Raw genomic sequence first — 26,516 nt, 5'->3', positions numbered from 1 at the left:
GGAGCGCCGCTCGAGTCCCCGGGATCCAGCCCACCGTTCGAGCCACCACAGAGCAGCGGCAGCAGCAGCCGGACCCGAGCAGTGGGAGAGCGCAGCGTCCCCTCCTCCGCCCGCGACATCCACACCAGGTGGGGCGGAGCCAGGTGGTTGGCCCCACCCACCGAGGAGTTCACAGGCCTGTAGGCGGGGAAAAGTAGTCAGAGTTTGTCAGTTTCAGTTAGAAAAAGGAGTTGAGTGGAGTTGAGCTGAGTTGAGAGGAGGAAAACTGTTTGTGTCTGGGTTGGAGCCCAGGCACGTCCAGCAAGGTCGGCAGACGGTGGTGGCCGTCTGCAGGAGTTTGTGGAGGAACATCAGAAAGAAACTGGAGAAAAACAGGTTTTTTGCCGCGCTTGAAGACCACAGACATTGATGTCGGAACAGATGATTCTTTTATTGTTTCATTCCTACGCGTTTCGGAGATCCAAACTGTCTCCTTCTTCAGGGAAAGAATTTTACAGGGGCCAGGGAAGAATCCTTTTAAGAAGCAATGAAAAGGGGAGGGGAGACAAAGAGGAAATCCCTGCCCATGACGTCAGCTCACCATGTGTTGCAGAGCGATGACTCATGGCCACATGGAGTTTAGCCTCATCAAAGGTCACACTGAAAAAAACATATACATATATATACACATATCATACATGAATCCAAAAAAAGAATCAGAAGACTGTCAGAAAAAGCCAAATGTAGCTGAAAAAAACATATTAAAATAAAAACATTCATATACATATGAATCTATGCAAATACATATACGTATAAAAACAAAAAACTAGACATACATTAATATAGACCCAAGAACAATTTCTTTTTTGTGAAAAATCACTAGCTGCTTCACAGTCATTACTATGACTGAAAAGACATTGCACTGTATATGGTGACAGCGTATGTACCTGCAGGCTAAATTATTAAGATCCACATTTAATGATATTTATCATTCCTATTGTTAACCTTGTTAGTTAAAACATAGGTTTTAATAAAGCAAAAAGGCATTTACAAGAGGGGTGATGAAACGTGTATCTGGAAAAAAAAAAAAAAAAATAATAAATAGATCTGAAAAATCAGAAAAGGGGGAAATCAAAAAAACTTTGTGATATATTGTGCGCATGCGTAAGGAAGGAGAAGATCCTCTTACCATGAGAGGTGAAGTGAGTTCAAGCCGTGAGAAAAAAGGCAGCGCGCAAGCGCGCTGCACATGGAAAGAAGCAATATCCTCACAAGGAGGTCAAATGAGTTCAGAGGCGTGGGAACTAAATGTAGCGCGCGTGCGCATACATATCGCAGTTCCACAGCAAACTGAAAGGGAAAAAAAGGGAATACACATAATCGTGCCATAAAAATGAATAACATGATGGCGGGGGATAAATGGAACGGGACCTTGCCCGACCGTGCAAAAAATAAGACAATTCAACAAAGAGCGAACGAAAAAGAAAGAGTGCGTTTGAACTTGAACAAGGGGAAAGCATTCCAAGTGACAAAATAGATGAATATACAAAAAAGCAACCTTCGTATGACAAACAAGGCAGTGAGCGGATGACAAGGAGGGGAGAAAATAAAAAATTATGAACACGCAGTAATATCTATACTGACCCAATATTGAAAGGACATTAAAAAAGCATGAACAAAAAGTAAGTATATGTATATATACATCAGCCAGTACATGAAACTATAAAATAAGGTATTTATCACATTGATGTCTGCATATTTTGAGCAGAGGGGGAAGGGGCACGGATTGAAAACCATCTATATTTTATTGACATCTGGAATATACATTAGAAATTGAAAAAGTGAATATATATATATATATATAAAATATATATATAGAAAAAATATATATATAAAAAAAAATATATAATATAAATAAAATAAATAATATAATATAAAAGTGTACAAAAAATGTGGAAATATAGAGGGGGAAGGGGCACAGATTAAAAACCATCTATATTTTATTGACATCTGGAATAAACATTAAAAATTAAAAAAATTGAAAAATATATATATATATATGAAAAATGATATATATATATAAAATATATGTGCACAAAAAATTGTTGTGGAAATATAGAAAACTTTTTTTTAAAAAACATATATATACCGTATATAAATTTAAAAATATTTTTTAATTTGGAAAAATATGTTGAAAAATGATGGAATGAATTAGAAAATGATAAAATAGATGCAGACATCAAAAAGTTACTGGGCAACATACAGCAGATTCATCTAAAGATTGATAAGATTAATAAAATTGATAAAATTAATAAAATAAATCAGTGACTTCATTAAGACCGAAAGGTTTAAGAGTATTCAGCCTGTGTATCCAATAGGACTCCTTTCTACTGAGGGTTTCTGCTCTATTGCTGATGCTAGAAGGGACTTGCTCTATGGGTGTAATTTTAAAAACTAAATTCTTATTATGAACAAGCGTGCAATGTTTGGACAACCCATGCTTTAGGAAGCCAGTTTTAATATTAAAACGATGGGAATTTAATCTGTTGTGAAGCTCCTGACTGGTTCTACCCACGTACTGTTTCCCGCAGACGCAATCCACCAGATACACTACATGATCAGACTGACATGTTAAATGCCCTTTTATTTGAAAGAACTCAGAGGTTCCTGGAGCGCTAAAGGTGGTCCTACCGTGATTTATGCTTTTACAACACAGACATTTTTTTATACCGCATCTATATGCCCCCCCCGTAACTGGAACACTTCTTTTTTGGCTCAGTGTTGGTGCTCTGAGTCTACTGGGGGCCACAATAGTTTTAATAGTGGGTGCTCATCTGAAAGTGACTCCAGGGGTTGGAGGCAACACCGGGCTCAGAATGGGATCCTTTTGTAGGAGAGCCCAATGTTTAGTCAGGGTATTCCTTATAGTGATATTGTCCCTACTAAACGTGGTAATGAAGTTACATGCAAAGACACCCTTATTGGCTACCAGCATGGGGTTCAGGGGATCTTTTTTCTTTTTGATAAGATCGGACTGTTTAAATTTAGCAGTCTCCTGATATGCTTTCCGGACTAAGGACTCAGGATATTCTTTCTCTGAAAAACGTCCTTTTAGAATACCCACTTGGTCTCTGAAATCGGCATCACGTGTACAGTTCCTCCTAATCCTCTTGTACTGATTAAGTGGGATCCCACCAACACTGAGCCAAAAAAGAAGTGTTCCAGTTACGGGGGGGGCATATAGATGCGGTATAAAAAAATGTCTGTGTTGTAAAAGCATAAATCACGGTAGGACCACCTTTAGCGCTCCAGGAACCTCTGAGTTCTTTCAAATAAAAGGGCATTTAACATGTCAGTCTGATCATGTAGTGTATCTGGTGGATTGCGTCTGCGGGAAACAGTACGTGGGTAGAACCAGTCAGGAGCTTCACAACAGATTAAATTCCCATCGTTTTAATATTAAAACTGGCTTCCTAAAGCATGGGTTGTCCAAACATTGCACGCTTGTTCATAATAAGAATTTAGTTTTTAAAATTACACCCATAGAGCAAGTCCCTTCTAGCATCAGCAATAGAGCAGAAACCCTCAGTAGAAAGGAGTCCTATTGGATACACAGGCTGAATACTCTTAAACCTTTCGGTCTTAATGAAGTCACTGATTTATTTTATTAATTTTATCAATTTTATTAATCTTATCAATCTTTAGATGAATCTGCTGTATGTTGCCCAGTAACTTTTTGATGTCTGCATCTATTTTATCATTTTCTAATTCATTCCATCATTTTTCAACATATTTTTCCAAATTAAAAAATATTTTTAAATTTATATACGGTATATATATGTTTTTAAAAAAAAAGTTTTCTATATTTCCACAACAATTTTTTGTGCACATATATTTTATATATATATATCATTTTTCATATATATATATATATTTTTCAATTTTTTTAATTTTTAATGTTTATTCCAGATGTCAATAAAATATAGATGGTTTTTAATCTGTGCCCCTTCCCCCTCTATATTTCCACATTTTTTGTACACTTTTATATTATATTATTTATTTTATTTATATTATATTTTTTTTTATATATATATTTTTTCTATATATATATTTTATATATATATATATATATTCACTTTTTCAATTTCTAATGTATATTCCAGATGTCAATAAAATATAGATGGTTTTCAATCCGTGCCCCTTCCCCCTCTGCTCAAAATATGCAGACATCAATGTGATAAATACCTTATTTTATAGTTTCATGTACTGGCTGATGTATATATACATATAATTACTTTTTGTTCATGCTTTTTTAATGTCCTTTCAATATTGGGTCAGTATAGATATTACTGCGTGTTCATAATTTTTTATTTTCTCCCCTCCTTGTCATCCGCTCACTGCCTTGTTTGTCATACGAAGGTTGCTTTTTTGTATATTCATCTATTTTGTCACTTGGAATGCTTTCCCCTTGTTCAAGTTCAAACGCACTCTTTCTTTTTCGTTCGCTCTTTGTTGAATTGTCTTATTTTTTGCACGGTCGGGCAAGGTCCCGTTCCATTTATCCCCCGCCATCATGTTATTCATTTTTATGGCACGATTATGTGTATTCCCTTTTTTTCCCTTTCAGTTTGCTGTGGAACTGCGATATGTATGCGCACGCGCGCTACAGTTAGTTCCCACGCCTCTGAACTCATTTGACCTCCTTGTGAGGATATTGCTTCTTTCCATGTGCAGCGCGCTTGCGCGCTGCCTTTTTTCTCACGGCTTGAACTCACTTCACCTCTCATGGTAAGAGGATCTTCTCCTTCCTTACGCATGCGCACAATATATCACAAAGTTTTTTTGATTTCCCCCTTTTTCTGATTTTTCAGATCTATTTATTATTTTTTTTTTTTTTTTTTTTTCCAGATACACGTTTCATCACCCCTCTTGTAAATGCCTTTTTGCTTTATTAAAACCTATGTTTTAACTAACAAGGTTAACAATAGGAATGATAAATATCATTAAATGTGGATCTTAATAATTTAGCCTGCAGGTACATACGCTGTCACCATATACAGTGCAATGTCTTTTCAGTCATAGTAATGACTGTGAAGCAGCTAGTGATTTTTCACAAAAAAGAAATTGTTCTTGGGTCTATATTAATGTATGTCTAGTTTTTTGTTTTTATACGTATATGTATTTGCATAGATTCATATGTATATGAATGTTTTTATTTTAATATGTTTTTTTCAGCTACATTTGGCTTTTTCTGACAGTCTTCTGATTCTTTTTTTGGATTCATGTATGATATGTGTATATATATGTATATGTTTTTTTCAGTGTGACCTTTGATGAGGCTAAACTCCATGTGGCCATGAGTCATCGCTCTGCAACACATGGTGAGCTGACGTCATGGGCAGGGATTTCCTCTTTGTCTCCCCTCCCCTTTTCATTGCTTCTTAAAAGGATTCTTCCCTGGCCCCTGTAAAATTCTTTCCCTGAAGAAGGAGACAGTTTGGATCTCCGAAACGCGTAGGAATGAAACAATAAAAGAATCATCTGTTCCGACATCAATGTCTGTGGTCTTCAAGCGCGGCAAAAAACCTGTTTTTCTCCAGTTTCTTTCTGATGTTCCTCCTGTATAGCAGGGCTGCTGCTGGACCGCTTGGGCGCTCATTCTTGCTATCAATGGTGTTGTGACTGGCACAACCCGATCAGGTGAGTGCATCACTTCTTTTATGTTTGCCCAATATATCGGGTAAGACCCTATTGCGCCTTTTCTCTCCCATATAGGAGTTTGTGGAGGTCAGCGGAACTGTAGGACCGGGGTCGGGCAGTGGCCCGCCGGTACCGAACCGTAGAGCAGATTGAAGCCAAGCACCAAGGCAGGGTACTCAGACCCCGTCCAGGCTAGGAGCCACGTAACGGTCAAATTATCTCATTGCGGTCTGAACCTCAGGGGTTCATTCCCAACCAAGTCCCGTCAGAAGGCAACAGCCCAACCTGTCCGGATAAGTGCCACCACCAAGGGCCAGAGATCCAAGGGCCTGCGCCTGCGGGCAAACGGGCTCTCCCGACACGTACACACCGGGGAGCGGACTACCCGTGGGAAGCCATAGGAGTCAAATGCACATACACAGGTGCAGGAAAACGACAGCCACCATCAACCCGTCCGGGGAGAGCATGAACACCGCAGCCGACTGTGGGCCCCGTCTATCCAGCCATTTGGTTTACCAGAGACTCTGTCCTTCTGTGTCTGAGTGAGTACAACAGTGCCATCCGGCACCGCAGCTCTCCGCCATCGCTACCGGGATTCCCCGTCACCAGCAGCGGTGGTGCCCACCATCACCACAACCTGTGGGTGGCGTCACAACCGACTTCCCCAAATACCCACCAACAAACCTCCCCTTTTCACTCGTGGGCGAGGAGGCGCTGCTCGAGCCCCGGGTCTGGCCCCCGTGCTCGAGCTACCGAGGAGCAGAAGCACCGGACCCGAGCGCCAGCGATCCCAGGCGAGCGGCGTCCCCACCCCTCCGCCCGCGACATATACATCTATATAGGGATCACCTGATCCTAGTATTTTGTGTTTGTGTGTCTTTGGGATTTTTAATGAATTATAAATAAAACGTATATTTTAATAAGGGTTGAGGAAATTTGTAAATCATTTTTTGAATTCACCAACATCAGGACCTCAGTATTTATTCCGTGTACACCTATGGGTTAATTTTTTAATAGTACTGATTGCCTTGGTTAGTGAATTGATACACCAGTATATAAAAAACCCCACTCAGACCACTCTGTTATATACGCCCTTGGAGAAAGCCACGGCAAAACTCGTTAGGGTGATATTGGTGAGGCTGTCATAATATGTAGCACTGTGTTATTTTTCCAACAGGCATGTTTGATACTGTTACTCCACATTAGGCTTTATCATAAGCCTTTTTTTGTTTACTATATTATTATTAGTATCCATCTGCTTATACAATACCATCTGATCACAGTTGCTATTGGATAAGCCTGTGTCCTTACTATGTGAAATCATCCCCTTGTTTGATACATTTATTTTTTGATTTCTTTATTTAATGTCTGATATTCTGTCATTTAATTATATATCTATCATAAATTTCAGTTTGCTTCTATGATTACCAATGCTTGATATTGGGTTTGATATCCTGAATCTGACAGATTGATGTTTTTTTGTATCATGGGGCATAGTTAATGGGTATATTTTTCACATTTTTTCTGCTGTACTACTGTTTTAAATAAATTTTAATAATAAAGTTTACTTTTTGCAATAAATTTCTTTGAGTTTTTCTTAGGGTAATGATTTTAGAAGGGCATGACATGCCTATATCTGTGTCTCCTCCTCCTTTTAGTCGTGTAGCTCTTTTGTTTTCGCATGAGTATATGTCCTTGTCACTTTCCCATGTGTCTGTGGTGTCTCGGGAGTTGTTTGTCACCTTTTGGACATCTTTGAAGGTGTTTTCTATGTGTTTTTATGTGTTTGTGTTTGACTCCCATTGTTTTCAATGGGGTTCAAGAGGTTCGTCGAACGGTAGGTTGAACGTTCGTCGAACGGGGCCTCTGTTCGACGAACTGAACCGAACTCGAGCCTTCAGAGGCTCGCTCATCTCTACTTTCATGTTACTGGTAGGCTCTGGAAAAACGATATGGCTTCCAGTACCACCTATATGCCGATCACACTCAGATCTACCTCTCTGGCCCCGATGTGCCATCTCTGCTGTCCATAATCCCAGAGTGTCTATCCGCTATTTCCTCTTTCTTCTCCTATCGCTTCCTAAAGCTCAATGTGGCTAAAACTGAACTAATCATATTTCCTCCATCTCACCTACACACTCTACCTGATGTATCTATTACAATAAATAACTTCATGCTCTCCCCAGTATCCAAAGTTCGGTGCCTTGGAGTGACGCTCGACTCTGCCTTGTCCTTCACACCACACATCCAATCCCTCACCACCTCCTGCCGTCTTCAACTCAAAAACATTTCTAGAATCCGTCCCTTCTATAATTCGCAATCTATAAAAATGCTAGTGCATGCCCTCATTATCTTCCGCCTGGATTACTGCAACATCCTCCTCTGTAACCTCCCTGCTAACCATCTTGCCCCTCTCCAGTCCATCCTTAATTCTGCTGCCCGACTGATCCACCTCTCTCCTCAATACCACCCTGCTTCTCCCCTCTGCAAATCCCTCCATTGGCTCCCAATCTGCCACCGTATCCAATTCAAACTACTAACACTGACCTACAAAGCCATCCATAATCTGTCTCCTCTGTATATCTTTGAACTAATCTGCAGCTACACTCCAAAACGTAATCTTTGATCATCCCAAGATCTCCTTCTCTCCTCCTCTCTCATTCGCTCCTCATACAACCGCCTCCAACACTTCCCCCGAGTAGCCTCTGTCTTCTGGAATTTGCTGCCTCACCACGTCAGATTAGCTGCTACACTTCCAAGCTTCAAACGGAACTTGACAACTCATCTGTTCAGGAATGCCTATAATCTTAAATGACCCCACTGCTTCACCACCACCACAGCTACTGCCTCACCATCGTGCGGAGCCGCCGCCGCCTCACCACCGTGCGGAGCCGCTGCCCAAACAACACCCCATCTATTGTCTCCTCCCCAAAATCCTATAAAATGTAAACTCGCAAGGGCAGGGTCCTCTTCCCTCTGTACCAGTCTGTCTATTGTAACTTGGATATGTATTATATATGTAACCCCTTCTCATGTACAGCACCATGGAATTAATGGTGCTCTATAAATAATAATAATAATAATAATAATAATAATAATAATAATGTCATTGATAAACTCCCAGAAAGGTGTAATTTCCAAAATTTGGCCATTTGAGGTGGTTTCTGTTGTTCTGGCATTTAGGGGCTCAGGAAATGTAGTCCGCAAACTATTATAGGAAAATCTGTGCTCCAAAATTCAAATGGCGCTCCTTCCCTCCCGAGCCCTGTGGTGTGGCCAAACAATACTGTATGGTCACATGTGGGGTATTACCATTTTCAGGAGAAATTGTGTAACTTGTGTGGTGTTTTTTTGATATAGTTCTTTGTGGTTTTTCTAACTAATTCAGTGTAGGGACTCGCAAGTGTGAGAATCCTTGACGAACGGATTGCGAGCTTACATATTTTGGGCCAAAATATAAACTAATATCTCACTATTTGAGGTATGGCACATTTTATCCATTTTTGCAGGATGTGTGTGGACCTTCTGAATTCAGGTGGTTAAATGGTGAGCCTGTCATGTGTTATGTACTCATAGTGCTAACTGACCCGCCTGGACCTGGTGTTGTGCGTCATTTATAGGCCATTATTCAGACACTGTGCGTCTCGTGTATCCGTGCGAGATGCACCTATATAGTGCTGTTTTGCCCGCCTGACCTGGGTTTCTGGCGTCATTTATAGGTCACAGTTTAGACACTGTGCATTTCACTCATTATATGATGGGCTCCCAGTGCAAGCCTTATTGGTGTGCATGTCTTATGCTAAGCAGCCGCCCCTCCCCCCTAGTGTGGAGGTTGAGTGGCTGTGACATCAGCATCTTGCACCTTGGCTGCAGCCATCTTTATGAGGAAGGCTCACCACATTCTGTGTGTGCACATATCATTTGTCTTGGCTCCTTTTTGGTGTTTTTTTGATATAGTCCTTTGTGGTTTTTCTAACTAATTCAGTGTAGGGACTCGCAAGTGTGAGAATCCTTGACGAACGGATTGCGAGCTTACATATTTTGGGCCAAAATATAAACTAATATCTCACTATTTGAGGTATGGCACATTTTATCCATTTTTGCAGGATGTGTGTGGACCTTTTGAATTCAGGTGGTTAAATGGTGAGCCTGTCATGTGTTATGTACTCATAGTGCTAACTGACCCGCCTGGACCTGGTGTTGTGCGTCATTTATAGGCCATTTTTCAGACACTGTGCGTCTCGTGTATCCGTGCGAGATGCACCTATATAGTGCTGTTTTGCCCGCCTGACCTGGGTTTCTGGCGTCATTTTAGGGCACAGTTCAGACACTGCATTTCACTCATTATATGATGGGCTCCCAGTGCAAGCCTTATTAGTGTGCATGTCTTATGCTAAGCAGCCGCCCCTCCCCCCTAGTGTGGAGGTTGAGTGGCTGTGACATCAGCATCTTGCACCTCGGCTGCAGCCATCTTTATGAGGAAGGCTCACCACATTCTGTGTGTGCACATATCATTTGTCTTGGCTCCTTTTTGGTGTTTTTTGATATAGCTCTTTGTGGTTTTTCTAACTAATTCAGTGTAGGGACTCGCAAGTGTGAGAATCCTTGACGAACGGATTGCAAGCTTACATATTTTAGGCCAAAATATAAACTAATATCTCACTATTTGAGGTATGGCACATTTTATCCATTTTTGCAGGATGTGTGTGGACCTTTTGAATTCAGGTGGTTAAATGGTGAGCCTGTCATGTGTTATGTACTCATAGTGCTAACTGACCCGCCTGGACCTGGTGTTGTGCGTCATTTATAGGCCATTTTTCAGACACTGTGCGTCTCGTGTATCCGTGCGAGATGCACCTATATAGTGCTGTTTTGCCTGCCTGACCTGGGTTTCTGGCGTCATTTATAGGTCACAGTTCAGACACTGTGCATTTCACTCATTATATGATGGGCTCCCAGTGCAAGCCTTATTAGTGTGCATGTCTTATGCTAAGCAGCCGCCCCTCCCCCCTAGTGTGGAGGTTGAGTGGCTGTGACATCAGCATCTTGCACCTCGGCTGCAGCCATCTTTATGAGGAAGGCTCACCACATTCTGTGTGTGCACATATCATTTGTCTTTGGCTCCTTTTTGGTGTTTTTTTGATATAGTTCTTTGTGGTTTTTCTAACTAATTCAGTGTAGGGACTCGCAAGTGTGAGAATCCTTGACGAACGGGCGAGCTTACATATTTTGGGCCAAAATATAAACTAATATCTCACTATTTGAGGTATGGCACATTTTATCCATTTTTGCAGGATGTGTGTGGACCTTTTGAATTCAGGTGGTTAAATGGTGAGCCTGTCATGTGTTATGTACTCATAGTGCTAACTGACCCGCCTGGACCTGGTGTTGTGCGTCATTTATAGGCCATTTTTCAGACACTGTGCGTCTCGTGTATCCGTGCAAGATGCACCTATATAGTGCTGTTTTGCCCGCCTGACCTGGGTTTCTGGCGTCATTTTAGGGCACAGTTCAGACACTGTGCATTTCACTCATTATATGATGGGCTCCCAGTGCAAGCCTTATTAGTGTGCATGTCTTATGCTAAGCAACCGCCCCTCCCCCCTAGTGTGGAGGTTGAGTGGCTGTGACATCAGCATCTTGCACCTCGGCTGTAGCCATCTTTATGAGGAAGGCTCACCACATTCTGTGTGTACACATATCATTTGTCTTGGCTCCTTTTTGGTGTTTTTTTGATATAGTTCTTTGTGGTTTTTCTAACTAATTCAGTGTAGGGACTCGCAAGTGTGAGAATCCTTGACGAACGGATTGCGAGCTTACATATTTTGGGCCAAAATATAAACTAATATCTCACTATTTGAGGTATGGCACATTTTATCCATTTTTGCAGGATGTGTGTGGACCTTTTGAATTCAGGTGGTTAAATGGTGAGCCTGTCATGTGTTATGTACTCATAGGGCTAACTGACCCGTCTGGACCTGGTGTTGTGCGTCATTTATAGGCCATTATTCAGACACTGTGCGTCTCGTGTATCCGTGCGAGATGCACCTATATAGTGCTGTTTTGCCCGCCGGACCTGGGTTTCTGGCGTCATTTATAGGTCACAGTTCAGACACTGCATTTCACTCATTATATGATGGGCTCCCAGTGCAAGCCTTATTAGTGTGCATGTCTTATGCTAAGCAGCCGCCCCTCCCCCCTAGTGTGGAGGTTGAGTGGCTGTGACATCAGCATCTTGCACCTCGGCTGCAGCCATCTTTATGAGGAAGGCTCACCACATTCTGTGTGTGCACATATCATTTGTCTTGGCTCCTTTTTGGTGTTTTTTGATAGTTCTTTGTGGTTTTTCTAACTAATTCAGTGTAGGGACTCGCAAGTGTGAGAATCCTTGACGAACGGATTGCGAGCTTACATATTTTGGGCCAAAATATAAACTAATATCTCACTATTTGAGGTATGGCACATTTTATCCATTTTTGCAGGATGTGTGTGGACCTTTTGAATTCAGGTGGTTAAATGGTGAGCCTGTCATGTGTTATGTACTCATAGTGCTAACTGACCCGCCTGGACCTGGTGTTGTGCGTCAGTTATAGGCCATTTTTCAGGCACTGTGCGTCTCGTGTATCCGTGCAAGATGCACCTATATAGTGCTGTTTTGCCCGCCTGACCTGGGTTTCTGGCATCATTTTAGGGCACAGTTCAGACACTGTGCATTTCACTCATTATATGATGGGCTCCCAGTGCAAGTCTTATTAGTGTGCATGTCTTATGCTAAGCAACCGCCCCTCCCCCCTAGTGTGGAGGTTGAGTGGCTGTGACATCAGCATCTTGCACCTCGGCTGCAGCCATCTTTATGAGGAAGGCTCACCACATTCTGTGTGTGCACATATCATTTGTCTTTGGCTCCTTTTTGGTGTTTTTTGATAAGTTCTTTGTGGTTTTTCTAACTAATTCAGTGTAGGGACTCGCAAGTGTGAGAATCCTTGACGAACGGATTGCGAGCTTACATATTTTGGGCCAAAATATAAACTAATATCTCACTATTTGAGGTATGGCACATTTTATCCATTTTTGCAGGATGTGTGTGGACCTTTTGAATTCAGGTGGTTAAATGGTGAGCCTGTCATGTGTTATGTACTCATAGTGCTAACTGACCCGCCTGGACCTGGTGTTGTGCGTCATTTATAGGCCATTTTTCAGGCACTGTGCGTCTCGTGTATCCGTGCAAGATGCACCTATATAGTGCTGTTTTGCCCGCCTGACCTGGGTTTCTGGCGTCATTTTAGGGCACAGTTCAGACACTGTGCATTTCACTCATTATATGATGGGCTCCCAGTGCAAGCCTTATTAGTGTGCATGTCTTATGCTAAGCAACCGCCCCTCCCCCCTAGTGTGGAGGTTGAGTGGCTGTGACATCAGCATCTTGCACCTCGGCTGCAGCCATCTTTATGAGGAAGGCTCACCACATTCTGTGTGTACACATATCATTTGTCTTGGCTCCTTTTTGGTGTTTTTTTGATATAGTTCTTTGTGGTTTTTCTAACTAATTCAGTGTAGGGACTCGCAAGTGTGAGAATCCTTGACGAACGGATTGCGAGCTTACATATTTTGGGCCAAAATATAAACTAATATCTCACTATTTGAGGTATGGCACATTTTATCCATTTTTGCAGGATGTGTGTGGACCTTTTGAATTCAGGTGGTTAAATGGTGAGCTTGTCATGTGTTATGTACTCATAGTGCTAACTGACCCGCCTGGACCTGGTGTTGTGCGTCATTTATAGGCCATTTTTCAGACACTGTGCGTCTCGTGTATCCATGCGAGATGCACCTATATAGTGCTGTTTTGCCCGCCGGACCTGGGTTTCTGGCGTCATTTATAGGTCACAGTTCAGACACTGCATTTCACTCATTATATGATGGGCTCCCAGTGCAAGCCTTATTAGTGTGCATGTCTTATGCTAAGCAGCCGCCCCTCCCCCCTAGTGTGGAGGTTGAGTGGCTGTGACATCAGCATCTTGCACCTCGGCTGCAGCCATCTTTATGAGGAAGGCTCACCACATTCTGTGTGTGCACATATCATTTGTCTTTGGCTCCTTTTTGGTGTTTTTTGATAAGTTCTTTGTGGTTTTTCTAACTAATTCAGTGTAGGGACTCGCAAGTGTGAGAATCCTTGACGAACGGATTGCGAGCTTACATATTTTGGGCCAAATATAAACTAATATCTCACTATTTGAGGTATGGCACATTTTATCCATTTTTGCAGGATGTGTGTGGACCTTTTGAATTCAGGTGGTTAAATGGTGAGCCTGTCATGTGTTATGTACTCATAGTGCTAACTGACCCGCCTGGACCTGGTGTTGTGCGTCATTTATAGGCCATTTTTCAGACACTGTGCGTCTCGTGTATCCGTGCAAGATGCACCTATATAGTGCTGTTTTGCCCGCCTGACCTGGGTTTCTGGCGTCATTTTAGGGCACAGTTCAGACACTGTGCATTTCACTCATTATATGATGGGCTCCCAGTGCAAGCCTTATTAGTGTGCATGTCTTATGCTAAGCAACCGCCCCTCCCCCCTAGTGTGGAGGTTGAGTGGCTGTGACATCAGCATCTTGCACCTCGGCTGCAGCCATCTTTATGAGGAAGGCTCACCACATTCTGTGTGTGCACATATCATTTGTCTTGGCTCCTTTTTGGTGTTTTTTTTATATAGTTCTTTGTGTTTTTCCTCTTCCCTCTGTACCAGTCTGTCTATTGTAACTTGGATATGTATTCTGTATGTAACCCCTTCTCATGTACAGCACCATGGAATTAATGGTGCTCTATAAATAAATAATAATAATAATAATAATAATAATAATAATAATAATAATAATGTCATTGATAAACTCCCAGAGGGGTGTACTTTCCAAAATTTGGCCATTTGAGGTGGTTTCTGTTGTTCTGGCATTTAGGGGCTCAGGAAATGTAGTCCGCAAACTATTATAGGAAAATCTGTGCTCCAAAATTCAAATGGCGCTCCTTCCCTCCCGAGCCCTGTGGTGTGGCCAAACAATACTGTATGGTCACATGTGGGGTATTACCATTTTCAGGAGAAATTGTGTTAAATAATGGGTTTACGGCGACAACTGCATAGCCAGTATATAATGATTGGAGCGAAGATAGGTCAAAAACATATTATGAATTTATTCAGATAAGAGTTGGAGGGTTACAGTCATTAGAGAAAAATAACTGTCTTGGCTTGAGTTAATAGATGGAGACAGATAGAAAAAATAACAGTTCATATATCTTACATCGCTGTAGTGTGTAAGCCGTCTCGGGATGGTCTGTAGATGAGTCCGTCTTTCTCCTGTCACCTTCTGCCTCTCCCTCCTTCTCCCCCTACCTTTGAAGTGTGGGCTTCTTTTATAACCCAAAACCCCTCCTCCTGATAGCCCTTATCTCTTTACATGGTAACACAAAAAGTAACTATCCTAATTTAGTTGAACATTACATCATGTCACGTGGTACGTTTTACCCGCGAAATAAGTGTACTTGCGCACTAGAGACTTGTAACAAAACCTACTTCAACTTATTTATAAACCTTTGAAGCTCGCTGAACTTTGACCTTAAAGTAACAGTAAGACGTTTCTCATAGCTATTTCAGCTCTTAGCCCAACATTCTAAACAGAATATAGCACTACTTTGACAACTTTGACAAACAATGTCAGATGGCTTTGATGAACAACTAGCAGATGATTTTGGTTCTACAATGTCAAAACCCTTGGTTAGCATTTTCCAACTCACAGGCATCCTTAAAGGGATAGGGAAATATACATATATTTATGAATATATGTAATCCAGTCTATGAATCAATCTCCATAAACTCACTATTTTACAGTCCCCCCTTATATGGAAGTTTGATGAACCCCGGGAAACCCTAACTCAATCGTGTCATCATTCGTATCACATACATTCTTGTTGGAAATTCTAGACCAATATTTGACTTGATAAACCAATCTGCAACTTTCTGTCAAAAAGTCATCTTGCGATTTAACATTCCTCTAAGAATGTTATCTTCCTTTTTCATTTCTATTTTTATGTTCCTATATTTCTTCTGAATTCTACACATCACAAAAACTAATAAAAATATGATTATGATGGGATTAAATAAAACATTACCAACCGCTGACTGAAAAGATGACTGAGACCAGGAATGTACAGATTTACTAAAACTCTTCCACCAAGTTCTACCTGACATTCCATTCCATTCGTGTTCAATATCACTTAATTCACCTTGTTCATGTCTGAATATAATTTCTGCTTCCTTTAACTGTTTCGTTAATAAATCTAACGAACCCTTATCTTTCTTTATTTCACTTGTCCACATATCCCAAGGAAAATCATTTATCTGTGATAAATTGAATTGTATCGGAAATGCCGTTAAGTTTCTCTTTCCTATAGAAGTGATATTAAAACTTCCTTCCTTCTTTGAAAGAGATCTCAAATTTCCTTCTATACAATACAAACCCATAGGTAGGTTTTCCTTATGCACACAAGCAGAATAGAAAACAGAAACCTTCTCTGTCTCAGACATGACCTGAAAACATATCTTAGTTGGACTTACTGGAGTCACCAGATCATGTAGTGTCTGTACAGTCTCTATTCTCGCATGACAAGAAGAATGATTATGAAAACATGAATGATAAATCACCTTATCCTGTCCAGGTAAACACATCACCTTAGAAACAAAATGCAAACATGAAGAAATGTCTACTTGTTCAGTGTTCACTCCATCAAATGCAAAATCTGTGTACTGCAGTTGATAGAACACTTGTTGTGTGTTGCTCACAGGTATACCCAAAACTGTAACAGGAACAATAGTTCCTTCTCTTCCAATCACCGGGATTAGTGATGTGCCAACACAAATGTTTCGTTCACATCCTAACCACTTATTTACCCACAAATCCGTATGATTCAATGCAAAATCATACTCTACAGGTAAATTTCGCAGTATTCCCAGTGGAGTAATTCCACTCTGTAAAGCTTGTGCAATCAACTTTAAATTAGAAGAGTACTCTACCTGTATCTCCAGGCACGCTTTAGCTACTTGTGTTTCGTGTGTGCTTTCCACGAGAGCTAATGTAGCATCCTGTAGATGTGACACGGAAGAGCCTAGTACAGCAGCTGTATTCATTACCATCTTTTCAAGAAGTTGATTCAGACTCTTCTGAACCTTTACACCTTTTCCTCCAATAAAACCAATATTATCCAAATCTGACTTAAGTGTCTGTATATTCATGGCATTAGTCAGACTTCCCACTGTCCCAATTCCTCCCAGAATTCCTTCTAACACTCCTCGCTTACTCCTAGTCTGAGTAGTTCTTTTCCCAAACCATTGTTCTATCCCCATCTCCATGTTTATGAGATGTGATTGACACTGAGGAAACCTGGTAGAGATCTTCCAATGAGACATATTGAAAGTCCACACCATTGTCATAAATTCTCCATCCCTTAATAAGGACTTGGACTGAAATTGATTAATTTGGAAAGGAGTAGACGGCATGAACCTCGTGTCTGTGCATGCACTATCTGCTGCTGACCAAATATTCACACTAACGTCTTTACAATGTCTGTAATGTGTCTTTGTTTCAACGCAACACTGGTAAATTCCAGAGTCCCTGGAAGATGGATTCTCTATGGAAAAAATGAACGTATCATCCATCCACCTGATATTACCAATCTGACCTCTGTGAATGACATTAGTTGGACTGTTTAAAAAACTTCCCAAAAACGATGAATTTTTGGTCCATGTCAACAAAGACTCAGAAGGCAATTTCAACCTTGTGTTACATTTTATCATTATGGGAAATGTATTTACTTTGTTATGTACTGTCTGTGGTGAAACCCTTATTTCCGGAACTATAGTGTTAGTAACGGTAAACACTACAGATACCTGAACTTGCACAGGTTCCCGTGTTATCTGGAAATTCCATGTTTTGACCCAATCTTTATCTCCTTCTGTGATGGAGAGTAAAGAAGGATCCAGAATTTTCCCAAAAACCTGAGTTTTTAACAAAATTTCTGTTTTGGATCTTCCAAACTTTCCCTTTGCAATCATGTCATTTGTAATATCACCGGACCATACAGCAGGTTCATCACATCTGATCTCTATGTTCCAGTATAGTACATCTGTAGGAGAACATTCCCATGTACCAGTTTTATTATTGTGTACATATTCTCCTTGTAATTGTGTGAATCTAGTTTTAGGTCCTGCAATCGCATGTAATATTATGTCTGTGTCGTGTATGAAATGTAATTCAATGCAACATTTTGTTCCATATCCCATGCAGATATTTCCTGTTATCTCCACAGAATTGTCCGTGATGTCCTCTGTCAGTAAGTTCCGTGTATCTGATCCTCTTGGTCTTCGAGAATGTTGAATCTCTCTAGTCTGTTCATTCACATCATTGGCGATTGTTCCTTGATGTAACATGTAAACAATGACGAAAATAAAGCAAAGCAGCAGGAACGTAGATCCCATCACGTAGAAGCTTGTCTTGAGCTTGGGAAGATGTTCTTTCTCCAGAAGGCTTGATGTCATCTTTCCTTCACAGTCTTTAGGTTCTTTATTCCAGTTCGTATAGGAATCCATTTCTTCCTGGAAAGAAATGCAGTATCATTATTTTGTCACAAATATTTTGCACTGGTCAACGTGAACCCACACTTTTTGTGTTTTCCGGGTCTTTTTTACCACATTTGACACTCGGTGCACAAGAATCATGACTTGTCCCATAGTCTCAAGGACTTCAAAAGGACCTTCCCAATTACACTCCCATGGTCCACTCTTGCGAAAGGTTTTGATCATCACTAGAGCACCTTTCTTGAATTTGGACTCATAGGGTGGCTCCATTTTCTGCATTCTCGATGCCGCATATGGCAGAATCGCTTTCAGGTTCTCCTGCAGCGATCTCAACCATTGGGACCTTGAGATAGCATCTTTTTGTGGAGTGGATAAAAATGGCTCATGTGGAAACCACAATGGCATTTTTCTTCCCGTCATCAACTCAAACGGAGTGAATTGAGTTGTAGAAGAGATTGAACCTCTTATACTCATCAGTATGAAAGGAACCTTGTCAACCCAAGTGTTACCTTTGTCCAAAAGCATCTTTGCAATTCTGGACTTGATTGTCCTATTCATTCTTTCCACAATTCCCGCAGATTGTGGATGATAGGGGACATGAAATTGCTGTCGCGCCCCTAGAATAGCACAAGCAGTTTGCATGATTTTACCTGTGAAGTGGCTACCTCGATCGGAGGTAATCATCCTTGGGATCCCCCAAGTACAAAAGACATGTTGTACCAATTCCCTTGCTGTGGACAAAGCATCATCTTTCCTAACAGGTAATATTTCTACCCATTTTGAGAACACATCTACCACAATCAATGCATACCTGAGACCATGTTTACCTGAGGGTAAAGGACCAATATAGTCTATCTGCAGTGTAGACCATGGACCATCTGCAGGTGCGATCCGTAGAAGTGGTGGCTTCTGTCCTTTAGGTCTTGGATTTATTTGGGCACAAATGAGACATGATAGTACAACACTTTGAACTGTTTCGTCCATTTTTTCCCAATAAAATTTCTCCTTGAGAATGACTAACAATTTCTGTTGTCCCAAGTGACCTAAACTCTCATGGTTGTATCGAGTGAATTCTACCTGTAGATGTTTTGGTACAACTGGACGCAATTCTTCATTTGAACTGTGACACAAAACCCCATTTTCACAGATGAAAGGAGGTTTTGGATCATCCAGAAAAATAACAAGAGAAGGATCTTTTCTCTGTTCTTCTGCAAATGAAGGTATGTACGTGTCTGTTCTTTGAACCGCTGAAATCTCAGAAGGTTCAGAGTCAAACACTTCCTCTCCTGTCAGGGCAGCTTCTTTGGCTAGAGCATCTGCGGTTGCATTTCCTACAGATAACTCATCATCAGATCTTTGATGTGCAGCGACTTTCACAATAGCAAATCTATTTGGGGCCCTAGATGCCATCTCAAAAATTGATTCTAGCGTTTCGCGGTGCAACAAGGCTTTGTTGGACGAGTCCACATAGCCTCTCCTTTCCCAAACAGGCAGGTAATCGGTTAGGGATCTGACAACATAGGAGCTATCACTGTAGATTACCATTGGAGTTTGATCATCAGCTTCATTCAGCTGTAGGACCATTCTTACCGCTTCTATCTCTGCCCTTTGAGCTGAGAAATGACTTGGTAACTTGTGTTTTACCACTTGTCCTCGCTTGGAATAGAAAATTCCATATCCTGTGTGATAGTGTCCTTCCAGAAAAAATCTAGAACCGTCTACAAACACAGGTTCATCTGCGTCTTCCGACTGTCGTCTGAAGAGAGATGGACTTGGTTCATGGAACGTTTCTATGCAATCATGGGTTTGTCCTTCATACTGCATCAATTGAGGAAGAACATACTTGGCCTTATAATCTACCTCAATTTGATTTGGAGACAATGAGAGCAACCAATGGGCAAATCTCTGATTTGACACACCTGGGATGTTTTTCTCAAAGAGAAGTTTCAGTGTGGAATGTGGCGTTTGGAGAATAACCTTTTGGAACCCGATGATGTGTTGAGTGATTTTTATCGCAAAATACACTCCCACCAGGTGTCTTGCGCACACCTCAAACCCCCTCTCAACAGGTGAGAGAAGCTTAGAGAAGTACCCCAAGATTCTCCATTCCCCCCCTTGCAGCTGCAGCAAAACCACAGAGACACTTGTCTCTGAAGTGTGTGCTTGAAGCGCAAAAGGTGCGTTCCTTTCCACCATACTTAACGCAGGTGCGTGTTGTAGATCATGTTTCAATTGTGTGAAGGCTTTTTCCTGTTCAAAACTCCAGGGACCAAAATAATCATCATTGTCACCTTTTAAAAGATCATACAAAGGTCTGGCTTTGTCAGCAAAATTTTCAATGAAATCCCTTGAGTAATTTACAAGTCCTAAAAAATGTCTTAGTGCCTTGTGTGATGTTGGAATTGGAAGAGATGCAATTGCCTCTATTCTGTCCTGTAGGGGTCGCCGTGTACCTGGACTTAGCAGAACTCCTAAAAACCTGACCTCAGTCTGCATCAGCTTGACCTTTTTGGTATTCAGTTTTAAACCTGCATCATGCAGCAGCTCAAACAATTCTGCAAGCAAGATCACGTGCATCTCCTCATCCTCCGTGCTCAACAAGATATCGTCCACATATTGCAATAAACATTCCGGACGAGAAAATTTCGACAAAACGTTCGCTAGCGCCTGATGAAAAATGCTTGGCGACATACTTGCCCCCTGAGGAAGACGACAGCATACATATTGCTGATCGAGGTGGTTGAATGCAAATCGATATTGGCAACTTTGCTCAATCGGTACACTGAAAAAACCATTACTGATATCCAACACTGAGAAATACCTTGCCTTAGCATCCAATCTCGACATCATGTGTATCAGCTACAATCGGTGCTACATTGGGAGTATACTTATTGAACATCCTCAAGTCCAACAACATCCTATAGCTACCATCGCTTTTCAGAACACACCACAATGGATTGTTACAGACAGAATTTGCCTTACGTATTACACCTTGAGCCAACAATTCCTGTATAATCTTCGACATCGGAGCAACTGACTCCGGAGGCAACTTATACTGACGCTGTGGAGGTGGGTCTCGGCCTTCAATTTTGACAACTACATCCTTCATTGTTCCAACCTCATTCCTGTACTGAGCCCATAAAGAAGGAAACCGCTGTACTAACTCAGTCAATACTTCATCACCACCAGTTTCAGGCCACAAATGATCTGCTGACACTACATCGGTCAAACAAATGGTCCCGACATGACTATACTCATCTGGATCAATAACTACCGCCTTACAACCGTTAGAGTCTTTCCAAACTGTTTTGTTACCCAAATCAATAACCCAGCCATGCTTTTCCATAAAATCAGTGCCAATTATATTCTCAGTATCCTGACAACACCAAATATTCATTTTCGTTTTCAAAAAACCAGGTATTTCCAAAGAAACATCCTGCGCTAAAGTCACCTTTGTTCCATTTTTACCACTGAACCAACAATTGTGCATACAGGGGAATCTGGCTTTAAATGTAAATCAACATTTGTGACACTCAATTGCGCACCTGTATCAAGGAGAAATGTTACTTCCTGACCTTCAAGATTTACCTTTAAAAATGGTCGACCACAGCTATCCATTGAAACTCGAGTGACGAATTCCAGTGGATGGAGCCTGGGGACCGGCTTTGCTAGTCAGGAGGATGGAGAAGGGAGAAGAGCAGCAGGTGTCTTGCCCCTTCCATCCAATCCCTGTATGGTCATTTCCCTTATCTGTCTGGTCAGAGGTGCATATGGTGATTGGTTATTTCTGTTGTCAGTATGAGTGGGCGTATATGGTGATTGGTTATTTCTGTTGTCAGTACGAGTGGGCGTGTATGAAGGTGGAGGTGCTGAAGATGGGGGAGGGGCACTGGATGTGTTTGGCATCAGTCCATTCTCCTTACCCAGCCTTTCCTCAACTCCCGCCCTCAGGAATTTCTTGCATTCCCACTTCAGGTGTCCGGGTAGGCCGCAGAAAAAGCAATGAATTGTGCTTTTCCTGTTACCCCCCCCTGAATTCTTGTTTTTAGAATTCAACACCGGTCTTTTGTTGTTTTTGATCTGTTTTTCCTGGGATACTAATGTGTCAGTGTTCCCTTCTATCATGGCTATTTTTGATTTTACCTGATTTTGCTTCATTCGTCTACGTATTCTATCAATAAATTATGTGGCCTCTTGTAGACTTTCCATCCTAGAAGCTATTTCGAATGAAGCAGGGTCCAAATATTTAAACTTTTTAACAAAGGCCTTGATCATGGAAGGCGGTTCTTGATCAGATCCGATTTCCATTATCAAACGATATCCTTGCTCGAATTTCACTAAGAATATGTATGGATCCTCCTGTATGTGTGTCTTAAGGTTTTCTAACAATTCGACTGTTGGGGTAGTCTCTCCTGTGGTAAAGAGAATTAACTGTCTCAGCCTATCTTCCTTTGTGTCATGGATCAGGTCATTGTGTTCGTCAGTCCTAGGTGTTGCTTGTAACCTTTTTGCCATGTGGGAGGGAAGCCATACCCTATAAATCTTGTTTCTCTGTTCATTTGTTAGATTATATTTATCGGAATGTGACTCAAAAATGTCCGCATTATGGAAGGCGTCCATTTTATCATCATATTTCGGTATGTCTTTAATGATTTTCATTAATTGGTCATGGATTTTAATGTTAAGACGGGCGGCCTTATCATGTAACTTCTTTTTCCGAAGTTCCCCCTCATTCAGACTCTCGTCCTCGGCCGTATCCAGCCTGTCCGGGATGTCTGAACCTGAACCAGGTGATGCAGGTGACTGGGAAGCACCTGTCGTGTTCTGTCTCGTATTAACAGATACATATTTAATATCTTTCCGTAGTTTTGATATTAAATCTGCTCTTGTTTCCAACTGATCCTCCAGATGTTCGATATGTTCTGCTAATATCGAACAATTTGGACAATCTGTTGCTTCTGAATCTGTGACGTGTGTGTCTGTTGTATTGGGCGTGCCTGTTGTTATGGGTGTGTCAGTCACCATGCAGATAGTGTGTGCATATGGCTGTGCCCCACCCACCATGGAGTTGTAAGTGTATACCATACCCAATACATTCTGTATCTTTTTCTGCAACCGATTGACAGTAAAAAACTTTTTATCTAGCTTAGTATTCTCAAGTTCACATTGCCGGTACAGATTTGACCATAACTGTGCGCCACTATGTGTATGGTCAAAAGAATACTCTACATGACAGTTACTAGAATAATCATGAATAAAATCCATTTCTCACCAATATGTGATGCTTGTCCTTGAATGGCTTCAACCGTCTTATGGATGGATGGTCCTGAGATGGCTTCAACCGTCTTATGGATGGATGGTCCTGGAATGGCTTTGACACATACGACCTCCGTGCAGCTTGTCACGTTAACCCTCTCTTAGGTTCTGATGTGGACACAGTGTATCGTCGTTCGCCTGCAGCTTGGACAGAGAGTTTTACTCACTGACCCCCCCCTCTCGGACAAAGGGCAGGGAATGACGTGAGAAAAAAAAAAAAAAAAAGAGAGTCCTACTGCAAGAATAGGCAGCGTGAAAAAAATCACCTCTCACAGAAAACAGCTGTGTTTCACAATCATTCAGGCTGGTGCTCGCCAAATGTTAAATAATGGGTTTACGGCGACAACTGCATAGCCAGTATATAATGATTGGAGCGAAGATAGGTCAAAAACATATTATGAATTTATTCAGATAAGAGTTGGAGGGTTACAGTCATTAGAGAAAAATAACTGTCTTGGCTTGAGTTAATAGATGGAGACAGATAGAAAAAATAACAGTTCATATATCTTACATCGCTGTAGTGTGTAAGCCGTCTCGGGATGGTCTGTAGATGAGTCCGTCTTTCTCCTGTCACCTTCTGCCTCTCCCTCCTTCTCCCCCTACCTTTGAAGTGTGGGCTTCTTTTATAACCCAAAACCCCTCCTCCTGATAGCCCTTATCTCTTTACATGGTAACACAAAAAGTAACTATCCTAATTTAGTTGAACATTACATCATGTCACGTGGTACGTTTTACCCGCGAAATAAGTGTACTTGCGCACTAGAGACTTGTAACAAAACCTACTTCAACTTATTTATAAACCTTTGAAGCTCGCTGAACTTTGACCTTAAAGTAACAGTAAGACGTTTCTCATAGCTATTTCAGCTCTTAGCCCAACATTCTAAACAGAATATAGCACTACTTTGACAACTTTGACAAACAATGTCAGATGGCTTTGATGAACAACTAGCAGATGATTTTGGTTCTACAATGTCAAAACCCTTGGTTAGCATTTTCCAACTCACAGGCATCCTTAAAGGGATGGGGAAATATACATATATTTATGAATATATGTAATCCAGTCTATGAATCAATCTCCATAAACTCACTATTTTACAAATTGTGTAACACATAATGGTGCCTTTTTACCTAGTTCCCTTGTGAAAATGGGTAATCTAAGGTTAAGCAACATTTTAGTGGTAAAATTGTAATTATTTTCTGTTCACCACCCAATAGTATAACATTTTGTGACACACCTGTGGTGTCAATATGCTCACTACACCAGCAGATTAATTCTTTGAGGGACACAGTATGTAAAATGAGGTCATGTCAGTTTTTATTTTTGTTCTGGCACCTCAGGGGCTCTGAGAATGTGACATGTCACTTGCAAATGATTCCAACTAATTCTGAACTCAAATTTGGCACTCCTTCCTTTCTTCACTTTGCAGAGTGCCTCAAAAATCATTTTTAAATATGGGTTATTGGTATACTTAGGAGAATTTGCACAACAAATTGTATGGTCCATTATCTCCTGTGACCCAAGTGAAAAATGAATTTTTTTTGATTTTCCCGGCTCAACATTATAAAATACTGTGAATCACCTGGGAGTTCAAGGTGCTTACCAAATATCAAGATAAATTCTGTGTGGGCTGTAGTTTCCAAAATTGGGTCACTTATGGGGGAACGCCACTGTTTAGGCTCCTTAGGGGCTTTGCAAATGTTACATAGCACCCGTAAACCATTCCAACTAAATCTGAACTCAAACATGTCGCTCCTTCCCTTCATCACTTTGTACTGTGCCTCAAATGTAATTTTTGACCACTTATGTGGTATTGGTGTACTCAGGAAAATTTACACAACAAATTGTATGGTGCATTTCTCCTGTTACTCTTGTGAAAAGGAAAAAATTGGGGTTAAAGCAACATTTTTATGGTTAAAAATTTATTTTCACAGCTCAATGTTATAAAATTCTGTGACGTACCTGGGGGTTCAAGGTGCTCACCAAACATTTAGATAAATTCCTTGAGGTGCCTAGTTTCCAAAATGGGGTCACTTGTGGTGGAGCTTCACTATTTAGACATCTCAGGAGCTCTCCAAACGTGAAATGGCATCCATTAACGATTCCATCTAATGTTGCACCTAAATATTCAAATGGAGCTCCTTCCCTTCTGAGCCCTGCCATGTGCCCAAACAGTAGATTTCCCTCACATTGGGGTATTGGCGTACTCAAAAGAAATTACACAACAAATTGTATGATGCATTTTCTCCTGTTAAACTTGTGAAAATTAAAGATTTGAGGTTAAAGCAACGTTTTTGTGGTAGGGGCTCAATGGTGGAGCTGCTGCCTAAGAACAAAAGTTAATGAGTAGAGATGGGACAACCTGCAAATGTTTGGGCTTGCTGGGTTCGGCTGGACTTAAAAAAATAAGTCTGGTTCGGGACAGGACTTGAGCAGGAATTGACAGCAAACACCAAACCCCATATAAGTAAAAGGGACCCGAACTTAAGTGTTATAAGATGGTGTTAGTAAGTAGAGATGAGGGAACTTGTTCGAGAAAAAGGCTCATCAATTTCAAATTTAGCACAAGCCTTGCTCAAAAATCGGCAATGTTTGGCTTTGCTCAGTACCTGTTCACGGTTGCACCAATGCTTTTCTTCTACTTTATTATGACATTGGCTAGAATAGTGGTGTTGTAAGATGAGTGGGGGAGGTGTTTGACGAGGGGATTTCTTTCCAGCATCCACATGCGCGGCTGTCGACCTGCTTCCGAGTCCGCTATTTATATCTCATACATATTCACTGCTTCCCCCACCCACCCTCTGCAACATTGTCTGTCGCTGGCCACAATCATACTGCCGGTGGCCGGAATCTTTGATTGGTTGCTCTCACAGAGGCTGCCTGGGTCCCCTAAGGGAGTAT

This window comes from Anomaloglossus baeobatrachus, chromosome 5 (assembly GCF_048569485.1).
Source record: "Anomaloglossus baeobatrachus isolate aAnoBae1 chromosome 5, aAnoBae1.hap1, whole genome shotgun sequence".
Lineage (NCBI taxonomy): Eukaryota > Metazoa > Chordata > Amphibia > Anura > Aromobatidae > Anomaloglossus > Anomaloglossus baeobatrachus.
The sequence above is the reverse complement of the archived record's forward strand: the minus strand, read 5'-3'. Positions refer to the sequence as shown.